Source organism: Triturus cristatus, chromosome 2_2, assembly GCF_964204655.1.
Source record: "Triturus cristatus chromosome 2_2, aTriCri1.1, whole genome shotgun sequence".
Taxonomy (NCBI): domain Eukaryota; kingdom Metazoa; phylum Chordata; class Amphibia; order Caudata; family Salamandridae; genus Triturus; species Triturus cristatus.
In genome coordinates, this window is record NC_140582.1 from 659,695,552 (window position 1) to 659,708,501 (window position 12,950).

At 38.0% G+C, this 12,950-nt stretch overlaps 1 protein-coding gene across 2 annotated transcripts in view; it reads right to left on the reverse strand.

Annotated features, from left to right (window-relative positions):
- FBXO8 (F-box protein 8) overlaps window positions 1–12,950 on the reverse strand; it is a 194,320-nt gene that overhangs the window by 125,544 nt on the left and 55,826 nt on the right. For both annotated transcript variants that reach the window (XM_085641852.1, XM_085641851.1), the window contains exon 2: window positions 6,541–6,632. The gene's annotated coding sequence lies outside the window, so the exon portion shown is untranslated. The remainder of the gene's footprint in view (window positions 1–6,540; window positions 6,633–12,950) is intronic.

A 12,950-nucleotide genomic window follows, 5' to 3' on the forward strand; every position in this document is an offset into this window, starting at 1 on the left:
TTCCGTGATAGGAAAAGGGGCAATGTACTGGATTGACCCATCCCTCACTAAAACATTCCTCATAATATCTTTGTACCACTTTAGATGGTAGGTTTTTTTACATATTCCCAACCACTCTGGCTCACACCACCAAGGTGCCCTCATTGCACTGGGGACAAGCAACAAATTAGGGCAGTGGGCAACGTAATATATCCAAACTTAGTACATTTTATTTCTTTAACTAGGCCTTCTGTTCCAGTGACTGACTGGAAATAAACAAACAATAAAGTGATAGTAAACCCTTAGGCAGCCAAAGCCCCAAATTACCTCCCCTCTCCACCCCATAGGATCCAATGTTACACAAACCTAGTGCAAAAATACTATAGGAAGGGAGTTGGATTACACACTGGACCCTGTATATGTTAGCAATGACTATATTTTTGTATATCACTCCTAAATGTAACCTTCCTATTATAATAACCTCCAAATAAATACCAATATGTATAAATGACAGTGCCCCCAGTGCAATATTTTCTGAAATGCAATACCTACGTTTCTAATCCACTATCACCTCCTTGAGTAAAACCGGACTGCTCAACTTTGGTACCGCTGAATAGTCAGAGTGCCTAAATATGCCGCCATAGTTATTCAATTTGAGGCAACAAATGAAAAAATGTCCTACATGATTATTGCACAGTAATAATTGATTGCTCCCACAATAAAGTGATAGTAAATCCAAAAGGTAGCCAAAGCCCAAAGTACTCCCACCCCCCATTGGATCCAATGTTATACAAACCTAGTGCAAAAACCCTACAGGAAGGGATTGGATTACACACTGTACCCTGTATATGCTAACAATGACAGTATTTTTTTGTATATCCTTCCTAAATGTAACCATCCTATTTTAATAACCTGCAAATAAATACCAATATGTATAAATGACAGTGCTGCCAGTGCATTATTTCTCTGTCATGCAATATCTACGTTTCTAATCCACTATCACCTCCTTGAGTAAAACCGGACTGCTCGACTTTGGCACCACTGGTTAGTCAGAGTGTCTAAAGATGCCGGAATAGTTACTCAATTGAAAGCAACACGTGGAAAAATTGCCTACATGAATATTGCACAGTAATAATTGATTGCTCCCAGAAAATGAAAGACAAGTCTTTCAAGAAAAGAAACAAAAGCAATGCCTTGAATATTCACAAAGTCACCCTACTCCACTCGTGGGGAGAACCATGCTCCTACCTGGCACTGGTAGCTGAAAAAAAATCTGCTTTTTTTATACTTTGTATTGATCATAAGAGGAATTTGCCAACAGAAAAATCTGAAAATTCGGAATTGCCGAATACGATTTGATAATTCTGAATTGCAAATTTAGTCTAAATCCATCAGCTTAGTCAGGTAGGTTTATTGCCATCTTCTCTTTTTTCTTTGCTTCCGCCTCTTCCTAGTCTTCCTTCTCCTCATACACCATGACAAATATTCCTCAATATGTCTTCAGTGTACATACTCCCTAATGTCACCTTAGGGTCCCCCTATAGAACTGCTTTATTTCGGCCCTATGTTCAAGCTTTCGTCATCTGCCACCACACTTAATTTACTATGGAAAACTCCTGTGGTAGAGATGGTTGAAACAAAGAGCTTCAGCAAATGATCTTTCCATCTTCACTTTATAAGGTGGCCAATCTCATGCTAAGAAATTCAGCATTCGTCATATCAACAATGTTTACAGCCGTACACATAGCATGGTACAAAGCAAACACCCATCCATCAAGTTAACAATAAATGGATATGCTAAATGTTTCAGGTAATACTTTCAATTGATTTCACAACACTAAATGATGCCAAACGTAGGGCCCGATTCACAGAACTAACTTAAGACAAAATCCTAAACTTACTACCATTTTGGTATTCACAGAAGGCACTTACTCATTTTGGTATTCACAGAAGGCACTTACTCATTTCGGTATTCACAGAAGTTAGGAGTCCTAACTTTAGGACTCCTAAATGCCTTCTGTGAATACCGAAAGTCTTAAAATTAGGATTTTTCTCAGTTTAGTAGTAGTATAATTAGGACTCCTAACTGTAGAACTCCTAAATGCCTTCTGTGAATACCGAAAGCCTTAAAATTAGGATTTTTCTCAGTATAGTAGTAGTAAAGTTAGGAGTCCTAACTTTAGAACTCCTAAATGCCTTCTGTGAATACCGAAAGCCTTAAAATTAGGATTTTTCTCAGTATAGTAGTAGTAAAGTTAGGAGTCCTTACTTTAGGACTCCTAAACTGAGAAAAATCCTAATTTTAAGACTTTCGGTATTCACAGAAGGCATTTAGGAGTACGAAAGTTAGGACTCCTAACTTCTGTGAATACCGAAGTGAGTAAGTGTCTTCTGTGAATACCAAAATGAGTAAGTGCCTTCTGTGAATACGAAAATGGTAGTAAGTTTAGGATTTTGTCTTAAGTTAGTTCTGTGAATCGGGCCCAGTGTATTTATCAAAATATGCAAAAATAAGCGGTCTGGCTGAAAAACAAACTTTCAAGTAAGATAGCAAATGATTCAGCTTTTAAAACGAGACTCGTCTTCAAGTGGTCTTTAAACCACAATCCTAGGATGAATCTTATGAAGTAACTGCCAAGAAGAAAAGTTAAGAAAATACATCATGAGGAAATAAATACTGCTCGATGCGTAGTTTCTCCTTTCATGACGCTGAGGTTTAAACTCTCCAAATGTTAACAAAACGGGAAAGCCATGTACTCCTCTTTTCAATTTCCTAATTTTTGTTTTAAAACTTCTGCATTTTATAATGCTTTATACTTTGGAACTGGTCTCAAATAACTTATTTACACAAAATAAAATATTTTATTTTCAGTCTCTGAAGTTGAACCAGATTGTACATTGCAGGGGGTGGATAAGCCTAGAATTACTTTACACTTCCTATTTAAAGAGCACAACAATTTGCATATATTAATTTGCATCATACAAGTCACATTCAATTATCAATAATCAATACATATAAGCATCATCACAGTGGGAAAGATATACACCTATGGAACAACTTAAAATGTGAATGCAACTTTATTGAAGCAATAACTGAAGGAGGCTGATCCAAATCTCTTTTAGGTCACAGCTGGGCACTTGAAATACTCTTTATCTAAGTAAGATCAAGCAGAATGTGATAGAATATGTGGTAAGAAGGTTCTCCTTGTAGCCAGGGCCTCTGCAATGTATGGAGCTGGTTGGCAAGTATTGCCAACAATCGGCAAGCGAAAAAAAAAACACTTAATCGACTTAGAAAAACGGTTCAAGAATCTAAACAACTCCCTATTTACTGAAAATCACAGACTCTTTTATTCCAAATGGTGGCTTGACTTGGAAAGCTTCAGAAAGCTGAAAAAAGGCAAGAGTGAAAGTAGTGCAGGGCCAAAACATAATTATGCTCAACGTAAATTCCTAAATAATTTGTTGCTTGCAAATAATCATTGGAAAACTAAAACCGAATCATGCTGACCACTTACTAAAAAACAAAAAACCTATAATGGCATTATTAAAACACTAGTTCGATTTCTGAACTCTAAACATTATGCAAAAACGCAATAACATCACTGCACCAAAACCTATAAATAAGGCACATAAATCATGCCATGTCTTCTACTATAAAGGCCTATGCTTTGGGTAAGAAACTTAAAGTATGCATTATACCAAGGGATAAATATTCATCTAAGGCCCGTACTACAATTTTTTGGTAAAATGAGAGTGCATATTGAGCAATGTGGCGTAATTGCATAACTTAGGAAATTTCATAACATTAACAACATGAATTTACCAAAATGATGTGAGATTATGACAGCAGAACAAACATTTCAGCTCGGCCCTCTCCAAATCGGTCAGTGACTGTGTGAAGGTGAAGCGAAAGAGCTAGATGTACTTAGGCTCAAAATCAACTAAAAATGTAAAAGGTGCAACACATGTAAAATCAAAAGAGATTGATGCATCATACAAATTCTTGATGAATTATTTACACGTATAATACATTCTATTTTGATATGAGTAAAAGTTTGCCACTTTAAAAGCATGCTTATTTGAACCTTTTGCAACTAAAAAGGTCATACGAACCATGGTTCTTTTGAGGACATTTAAGACAGTTTATGTGTCACACTTAAAACAATAATGTGGGAATATATGTTTGAAAGGGTGAAACAATGATATTGTTACACATCTAGCCTTTGATGCATCATTTCGAAATCCGATATGGAAAACATACCAAGACTCACAGATCGCTGATGCAAATTAAAACATTGATGAAAGCTTGAGAACATATAACGTAAATGTAATTCTGATTTTAAGCCGGGCTTCATCTGTCTCTTGATGACTCGTGGCGAGGGGGGATTTAGGAGGCGGCGGGATTATTTTACCATTTGTCAAGCATTTCAGAACTGCAGTACGTCATGATGGGCTAGAAGTACAGCATTTGTAAAGAGCTCCACTGTGGATATGTGCTACTCACTACGGAGGAATACATCATCCCCACTTAGATACAAATGTTACCGAGCATGTTGGTAGGGATGGGAGACCGTATTCTAAACATGGATAGGAGCTACGCAGTTAAGAACAGGGAAATCCACGCAGACGAATTGGCCGCATAACACAACAAAGGGAGGCCGAGGCATAAAAATAAAAAGCGAAGGGGGTAATTTAAAGATAGCATCCTGGAATGTATACACATTTGTGAATAAAAGTAAAAGGAGGATATCTACCCCCCAAACTCCAAGACACCACAAGAGAAAGACAGAGCGCTCAGCTGTCCCCACTGAGGAGTCTTCGACTTAGTCAGGAACACAAACGTAGACAGGACAATAAGACAGGGAGTTCACGAAAGGAAGCAGATATGCCTGGCTAAGTCTGAAGAGGCTCTAGGCCTATTCAATGTATGGAGGGAGATGCAGCAGGATGACAGACAATATTCACTCTACTCAAGAATGCAGAATTCATTTTCAAGACCAGACTAGGTATTAACTCTCAAGATCGATTAGTCAGGTCTCAGAGATTCAGAATTCATCGCCAGGAATTTATCAGACCACTCACCATTACTGAGAAGAGTGGAACCAAAAACTGAAAATTAGGGGTGGGGAGGACAGCAGATGTCTGGGAGAAATAGGAAAAAAACTAGAGCTGGACGATAGACATAGAAAATTCATTGACAGAAACAGGGGGTAAGTTCAATCAACCGCATCGATATGGGAAGCATTTAATAGAGTACTACAGGAAGGCAAAACCAAGAAGAGAATGGAAGAAGAAGGAAAAGTCACAGAGAGTACAGGGAACTGAAGCACAACTGGTAAAACTAGAAGACTATCTAATTAGATAAGACATAAACATATGAAAACTGGACAAATTATTGAGAATAATATCGAAATTTCACACATAATGAAGCACACACATATTTTCGTAATCTTTAATACAGGAATATGTGATGAGAAATGAAGTTAGAAAATTGCTGGCATGGCTGAGCACAAAGAAAAAAGGAGAGGTAGACAGCACAAATTAAACCAAAGCAGGACTACCGATTGGCTACTATCATTTCCTACATAATTTGATAACACAGGGGAGGGAGGTAGGAATAGATTTTTTAAGTGATGAACCCACCCCACATAAAGATGAAACAGATAGGGGTGCTCTAGAAGGAGAAGTGACTGTAGGAGAATTACAACAGACTATACTACAACTGAAGGGAGAGAGAAGGATTCAATGGAATCCCTGCAGAATTCTACAATGAATGTTCCAGAACAACAGCTTCACATGTTTGAAGAAGTCAGGCAGGTAGGATGCTTGCATCCTGCCCTACGAGCATTCTATCATCGCAATGTACAACCTAACATGGTTAGTGCAGGAGTCAATGTGGCTCCAACCTCTACCAACCGGACACATAATAGTGTTACATACAAACACTAACATAATAAGTAAATGTGGATTCCCTCTCCTTTCAATTGTGGTGCCTCCTATTTCTAGCTTCTTTCTTGACCTGCAGAGATGGTTCAACTTTCTGAGTCACTCCTACCAAAGTCTTTATTCAATTCGACCTCTCATTTCCTCCAATCTGTTTACTCCTGGTCACTTAGGATGTCAAATTACTTCCGGAGAAGGGAGTACTCTTCTATAAATGTGATATATTCACAAAGCTGTTCTGACAAAAACTCAGTCTTCATTTTTCTAGAACAATACATAGACACATTCTTCACAATCAAAGACCTAAACCTTCATGAAGGGATATCCCCTCCTTATTGATCCTTTCTCTCCATCCTTACCTAAACTGCAAATGAGTTCCCCAAAAAAAAACATTCTTCAGTCTTTTGGTTCCTGAGACTAAACATACTATTTCATTGTACTATTGTCCCCACCTCTCTTAAACTGGCTTAAAAGGAGTTATACTGCAGTCTTCCCAACATTTTGTTCAGCAGTAACTTTTTTGATGAGCAAGTTTAGCCCTTTTATATTTACCAATCTCACATCTTTAGTAATAAGCCAATTTCAAAGCAATCACAATTTTAAATTTCACCTTACCCCCACGGTCCGGTTCCTTCCCCTCTCCAGATTGACCTTTGTTTTCCTCCTCCAGACCTGTTTTGGATTTCCTGTTCTCTTCAGGGCACCACCTACAGTGAGAAAACAATAGCTTGAGCACTTGCAATTCACACATTTCTGCTGCCTATCATCTGCTATCTACCCCTCCACATCTTCTACCAAACCCGCATACAAAGCAGGGGCAGAAAATGTTAACACAGTAACTAATGTTCAATACGATAACTTGTTCATGAGTCAACTTTGCTAGCACCATATCAGAATGTTATTATAACACTAAATTGAAAGGTATGCACTTTGTGAACCATGTTATCCTCTTTTATGCTGCTAGAACGGACTCCCATTGATTGCTGAAGAGTAGACAGTTGTGGGGGGGCGGGGGGGGGGGGATTAGTCCTTTAAAACTGGCAATCAAATTCCTGGCTTCCAACTCCACATTTCCTGTCCATATTATAGTTACCCATATTAACGTGGGATTACATTCTTCTTAACTTGTACAACCAATGACTTTTCTACTTCAATGGTATACTATGTAGGATCTCTCAAATACATTTATAATCCAGTTCCTTCTGATTGTATTCACTGCATCGACCACCCCACCTTTTAATCTCCCTTTAGTTTATACTCAAGACCACTTTGAAACTATAGTACTCACACCGGACACTTTAAACCCACTATTTTCTGAGTGTTGCTTTCTTCTCATCTTCATTCTATTTCTGTGAAGCTAGTTCTTTCCATGGGGTGAAAGAGTGGTCACCACTTCTAACCTTGCTTCTCTCCATTCTATTCTTGGCTAATTACTACGATGGAGAATTCTTCTCTTCATTTCTCTATTATGCCTTGGCTCGAACTTTCATTTTTTTCCAATTGTGATTATTTATTTCACTTCTACTGATTCAAACAATATTAAAAAATAAAAGCCAAAATTAATCTTGAGCATAGCCAACACCGAAATGGTTTCATTCAGTAACTACAGGACTACTATGAATCAAGGCTCCAATATCTATAAATGAAATGGTTCATGTAGCCCAAAAGCCAAAATATAATTTCAGTTCGGAAAAAGACAGCCAGCACATTGTACCAAACCTCATCAAGAATAAGGCAGGAGGATGCTATTCCATACAAGGAGGGGTTCCCTAGGAATAATAAAAAAAAAAATCTAAGGGAATTATATATTTTTTTTGGGGGGGGGGGGGGGAAGGAACCTAAAATACCCTATCTAAAACAAAAATAAAATAACTTTGGTTTTAATCTTTTGACATATTTGAGAAGAGCACATAAGAATGAACAGCCAAAGCAGTTTTATCATATATATCAAACCTGCATACAATATTGTACTACACTTTGGTTTTGACTTCTATCAAACTATCGCTATTCATTCCACTTAGATGCCCTGTATACAAAAACATTCAGTCTTGGAAACGATATGTCTGTGTGACTCCATCCAGTGAAAGCTCCAGCAACCAAAATCACATTTACTCTTGACTTTTTCAATATTTAGGAAAAGACAATCAGTTTTCTAATCTAACAAAACCGAAAACCTGAATTCCTAGTTTTTGCCATTATGTCGGCATGAAGGACAAGGAAAAAGTATTTATTTGTAATCCTGGTTCTTAGCCATTACGGTCAGAAAAACGTTTCTCGTGAAGAGGATTTCTGAAACTGCTTTTTACCTAACAGTCTCTTCTTGTTCTTACTATCATTAAGAAACATTTTAAATAACAACCCCAACTTAAAAAAACTAGTATGCATGTTTCAGAAGTTTAATTAGAATCAATGCATTTGAAGAGGTCCATAACTTTTTAGAATGTTAACTCCCTACTTTTTAAATAGTGAAAATTCACATTCGTTTTTGCAAAACTTCCATACTACTTTTCATTAATACATTTTCAATGACATGTCTATCTCGTAATTCACCCCAAAATAGCAACAAAAAATACACAACAAAGATTGCTTTAGTCAAAATGCATATAAACTAATGTAAAAAACAAACAAACAAAAAAATAAAACGCATTACTAAAGTCAATAGGTTTCGCCTATGTAAAATCTATTGGGTTTGAAAATGTTTTGGTTTCGCCTATGTGAAATCTATTGTGTTTGCCTATGTTTAGTTACATGTTGACAGCAGTTGATCTGCTGTGCAATATGGCCTGAAGTTTAAAAAAGTGCTATGACATGGTCAATACTGGCCGCGTCATAGAGCTTTTTATTTTTACTGCGTCATACTACTTTTTTTCCACTTTAAGCCAAGTTGCACAGCAGCTCAACTGCTGTGCAACATGTACAAAAACTGACAAAGACAATAGATTTTGCATATTTGAAACCTACTGGATTTGCCAATGCTTGTTTTACAATACCACTGTGCCAAACAGGGAGAAACAATATGCAAATCGGACTTGGCACTGCTATAAAAGGAACCACAGTCCTGCCCGAACTGACAGGAACAAAACATAAACACAAGGAACATTAACCCAGTTTTTCCCTGACGGGTGTATCTCAGTGGCCCTTAACACATGGGCTGGATTGTAGCCCTTTCGATTGTCAGCAACTGAGACTTTTGCAAGCATATTACAAACTGCCTTTTGTTGCTCACACCATTGAGTAAACCCCAGTATGCGAGCACATCTACAAATTGTATTGATTCATCAATTAGTCACCAGCCTAGGCTGCAACTAAGGTTAGATTTCGTCCCTGGCTGTCTGCAATTGATATACAAAAAGCCACATTTACCAAAAATAAATAAAAAATCAAATATGTGCCATATATTTTGATGCTCGCCGTGCTAGTCTAGTACTACTGATGAAGTTATTTTTAAATCATTTTGAGATAGCTTAGGAAGAAAAGATAAAATAACAAAGAGATGCTGTTGTATAGAACGTCATACTGCACTTCTATGGTTTCCAAGCAATGTAAACAGGAGTCAATATTATTAAATTTCTTGGTTCTCTGTTCAAGTCTCAAGTGTATTAAACATGCACCTTTTAGCATATTGCAGGCTGTGTTACACGAAAAAGTATAAACTAGAGGAAAAACAAGAAAGTCAAGGGGAATTAAAACATTCTAAGAAAAGTTTGCATTGTTGCTTGATTAGAACGACAATAGAATGAAGACTTTCACACAAGGAAAAAAGAATTTAGATGACTAGTCGATACAGCAATAATGTTAGAACAGAAATACCAAAGCACAGGCATCCAGATAAACTTTTAAATATAAAAAAGCAACTCAGACGAACCAACAACAGGAAGTAATGCTCCATATTGATTGGGTGGTACACATACTACCTTTGACGGATATATAACTTACAGTGTGTGTGAGTCAGAGGGATATATTGAATAGGAGTCAATATGATTTTGTGAGAGAACAGATTACATTTAATTGGTTGTACATTTCTTTCCTATTTGTCCTTCTAGTGAGTTTACTTACTTCTACATATTCCTGGTAACATACATCTTAGTTTCACTGTTGTAGTCTTAATTTAGAATTGATTTCATCACGCCATATTTCAAAGAGACTTGCCATTCAATTTATGCTATATTATCTATATTCTCCAAATTACTATTTCTTTTAGTGCAGCCCTACGGACGGAATTAAACATTTGTCCTTTTGTTTTATGATGCGGCATATACGAACAGGTTTACTGCCAAGGATCACAACTGCTTGGGTAATAGATGTATTTATTTCACTAAATATTTGTATGGTGTGCCGTATATCAATTACCCTAGAATGAATGTGCACCTTCAAAGATAATTTGAATGAGTGCACTTTGAAATGCCGACTGACTAGTTTAACCAACATTCCTAACTAAGTAGCCTGATGAGTGTTAATGAGACACTCTGTAAAAATGGGTGTTTAAGTGCCCAGTTAGGTCAGCTGATGTTAGTGCTTTCCTTGTAGGCAACATGTCTTTCCCCAAATTTCATCCATGGTTTTTCCATCGATGAAAGTTGCAAAAATTAGTGAATGCTGGCTGCCACTGCAGAGACAATGAATGTATGGTGGGTTTCGTAAATCTTCAGCTGATGAGAGAGGGGCGCAGAAAGTTTTATTTTGCAGTTTTAAATAGCGCGTGCTCTGCCCAATGGCATTAGAGTGCTTGACATGAGCTCCAAATTACATTATACAAGTTCAGATTAATTTCTACTGTTTTCTTTTTTTGGGCACGGGAGATTAAGTAATGTGACCGGAATCACAGGATGTTGAGTTGATGCCTGGATTCAAACCTGATTTCTCAGTCCCGCAGTCGGCAGCGCAAGCTGTTAGACTACATCTCTTTAATCGATAAGCCTGAAATCTTATCCATGCATCAGTGACAAAGCTGGATGTAATCTATTAGAATGTGAGCCCACTTTTAAATGACAGTGAATGGGTGTGCTGTGGTGGAAAACTGATTTTTTGCTTTAAAGCTTGTGGCACAATAATCATTTTTAGTGCTAGCCCCACCCACCCCTGCTCTCAACACTATGACCTCCTCTACAAATTACATCACTTCCACCTTCCATCACAACCCCTCGTCCCTCCATAGCCCCTCTTTCAGATGCATTTCATTTGTTTTATAGTGCTACTCATACCAATATAGGGTGTCAGAGCGTCACACACACACACACATTATATCGAGACAATGAATAAAACATGTCAATCAGTCTAAAGGAAATGTTATGGGAGGCAAAGAGGATGACAAGTTTTAGAAATTACATGCCATCCATACTAGTTGGCAGTATATTTAAAGGGTGTTTGGACTAGAGAACCACAAACTCAGGATTTAAAAAAGTACCAGTGGTACGGGTTGGCTTTACTGATAAGAATGCATTTCTACCCAAACGACAACTTTTTAGCAACATAAGGATAATGAAAGACTGGGGAAAAACATAACTTTCTAACCGGTACAATGCAGCTCTTTGAAGACAGTTCATAGGTCATTGTGCTCTATTAGGATTGCAACTTATGAACTCCAAGTTACAAAAGGAACTGCTCGATAAAAACAGTAACCCACAGCGATATCCATATTAAAATACAGTTCTGCGGCCTGCATGGTACATGTGCGTTACAGCAGGCATATTAACCCGCTGCACTACTCTAGGATGATCAAAACTGCCACTAGACAAAAAGCCGAACTTTCTCCGGCAAGGACATTCAATACCAGCTATTTTTTCATGTTTTTGTTGCCTACAGCAGGTGTTTTTAAACCCATAAGTTATTTCTAAACACAGCTCTCTCCTCCCCTCCCACCCCCTGAGCTCAGCGCCAGGAGTGGCTGCACTGGTCGACAACCCTAAAGCAGGACCTGGTTGCATTCCACAACCAGAGCTTCAGCAACGCAAGGCAAAGAGGGAGGCTGAAGGGGAATGTTTGTTTGTCCTTCGAGAGGAACCTTTAACATGAAGGGTTTCCTCCAAAGGCTGGACAGGACCTTCATGGTTCCAATAGTTGTACAAGGCAGAAGCCGGCTGACAGTAGCCACAAGAGGGCAGATTCCCTAGGACTGTCAGTGTTCACGCCCTTTATGCACTAATGCATTTATTGACCTGTATGTGGCAGAAACTTTAGTAAAGCAATGTAGTGAACAGGTCTAGTGCTGCTATTTCACTAGTATTGAAGTCTTTGTTTTCTTTTTTTGACTTATAATATAAACAGTGATGCGGTAGACAGTTTTATTTTTTTGTTGATTTGGAGCATTGAATACTCTCAATGAAATAGTCAATTTTCAACTGTTATGCCATTCATATGGAGCAGGACAACTGTCAGTGAGGATTGATTTCCTGGCACGTAGGTCTGAAAAACGTACTGAAATGTACTTGTTAGACAGTAATATTGTATATCTTTGCTACTCTCAGTTTAGAGAGAAACTTCAGGATCCATAGTTATATTAAAAGACAGTAATATTGTATATCTTTGCTACTCTCAGTTTAGAGAGAAACTTCACGATCCATAGTTATATTAAATAAAAAAAAAATGACATCCCCGTCAATTTAAGGTAGGACAGTTAAGTGAGCTAAATCCTGTTGCTGACATCTCCTGTGATATGCAGATCAAGATCTCAAATCCCTGTCCGGCAATCTCAGACTTCTATTCTCCACAATTAGGTGAACTGAGGCAGAAGGGTGGTAGTCAGGCTGTTGCGACCACTGAGGTGCAACAAAGGAGTGTTTGATGACAGATTGCAGATTTCACCTAGCGCCGGTGGTGGTGCTTGCCAAATCACTTGTTGGTTTTCTCAGCTTGTTGCTTGCTTGATTGCACAGCATGGTTCTCAAGCAGCAATCAATTCATCAAATGAATATATTAATTCAGTGGCATGAAGTTTCATCATCTGTGCTTCTGGAGGGCTGCTGAAGGGACCGTCAGGCACAAACCCTGTAGGAGCCCAAACACCAATAATTAACTACACCCTGCAC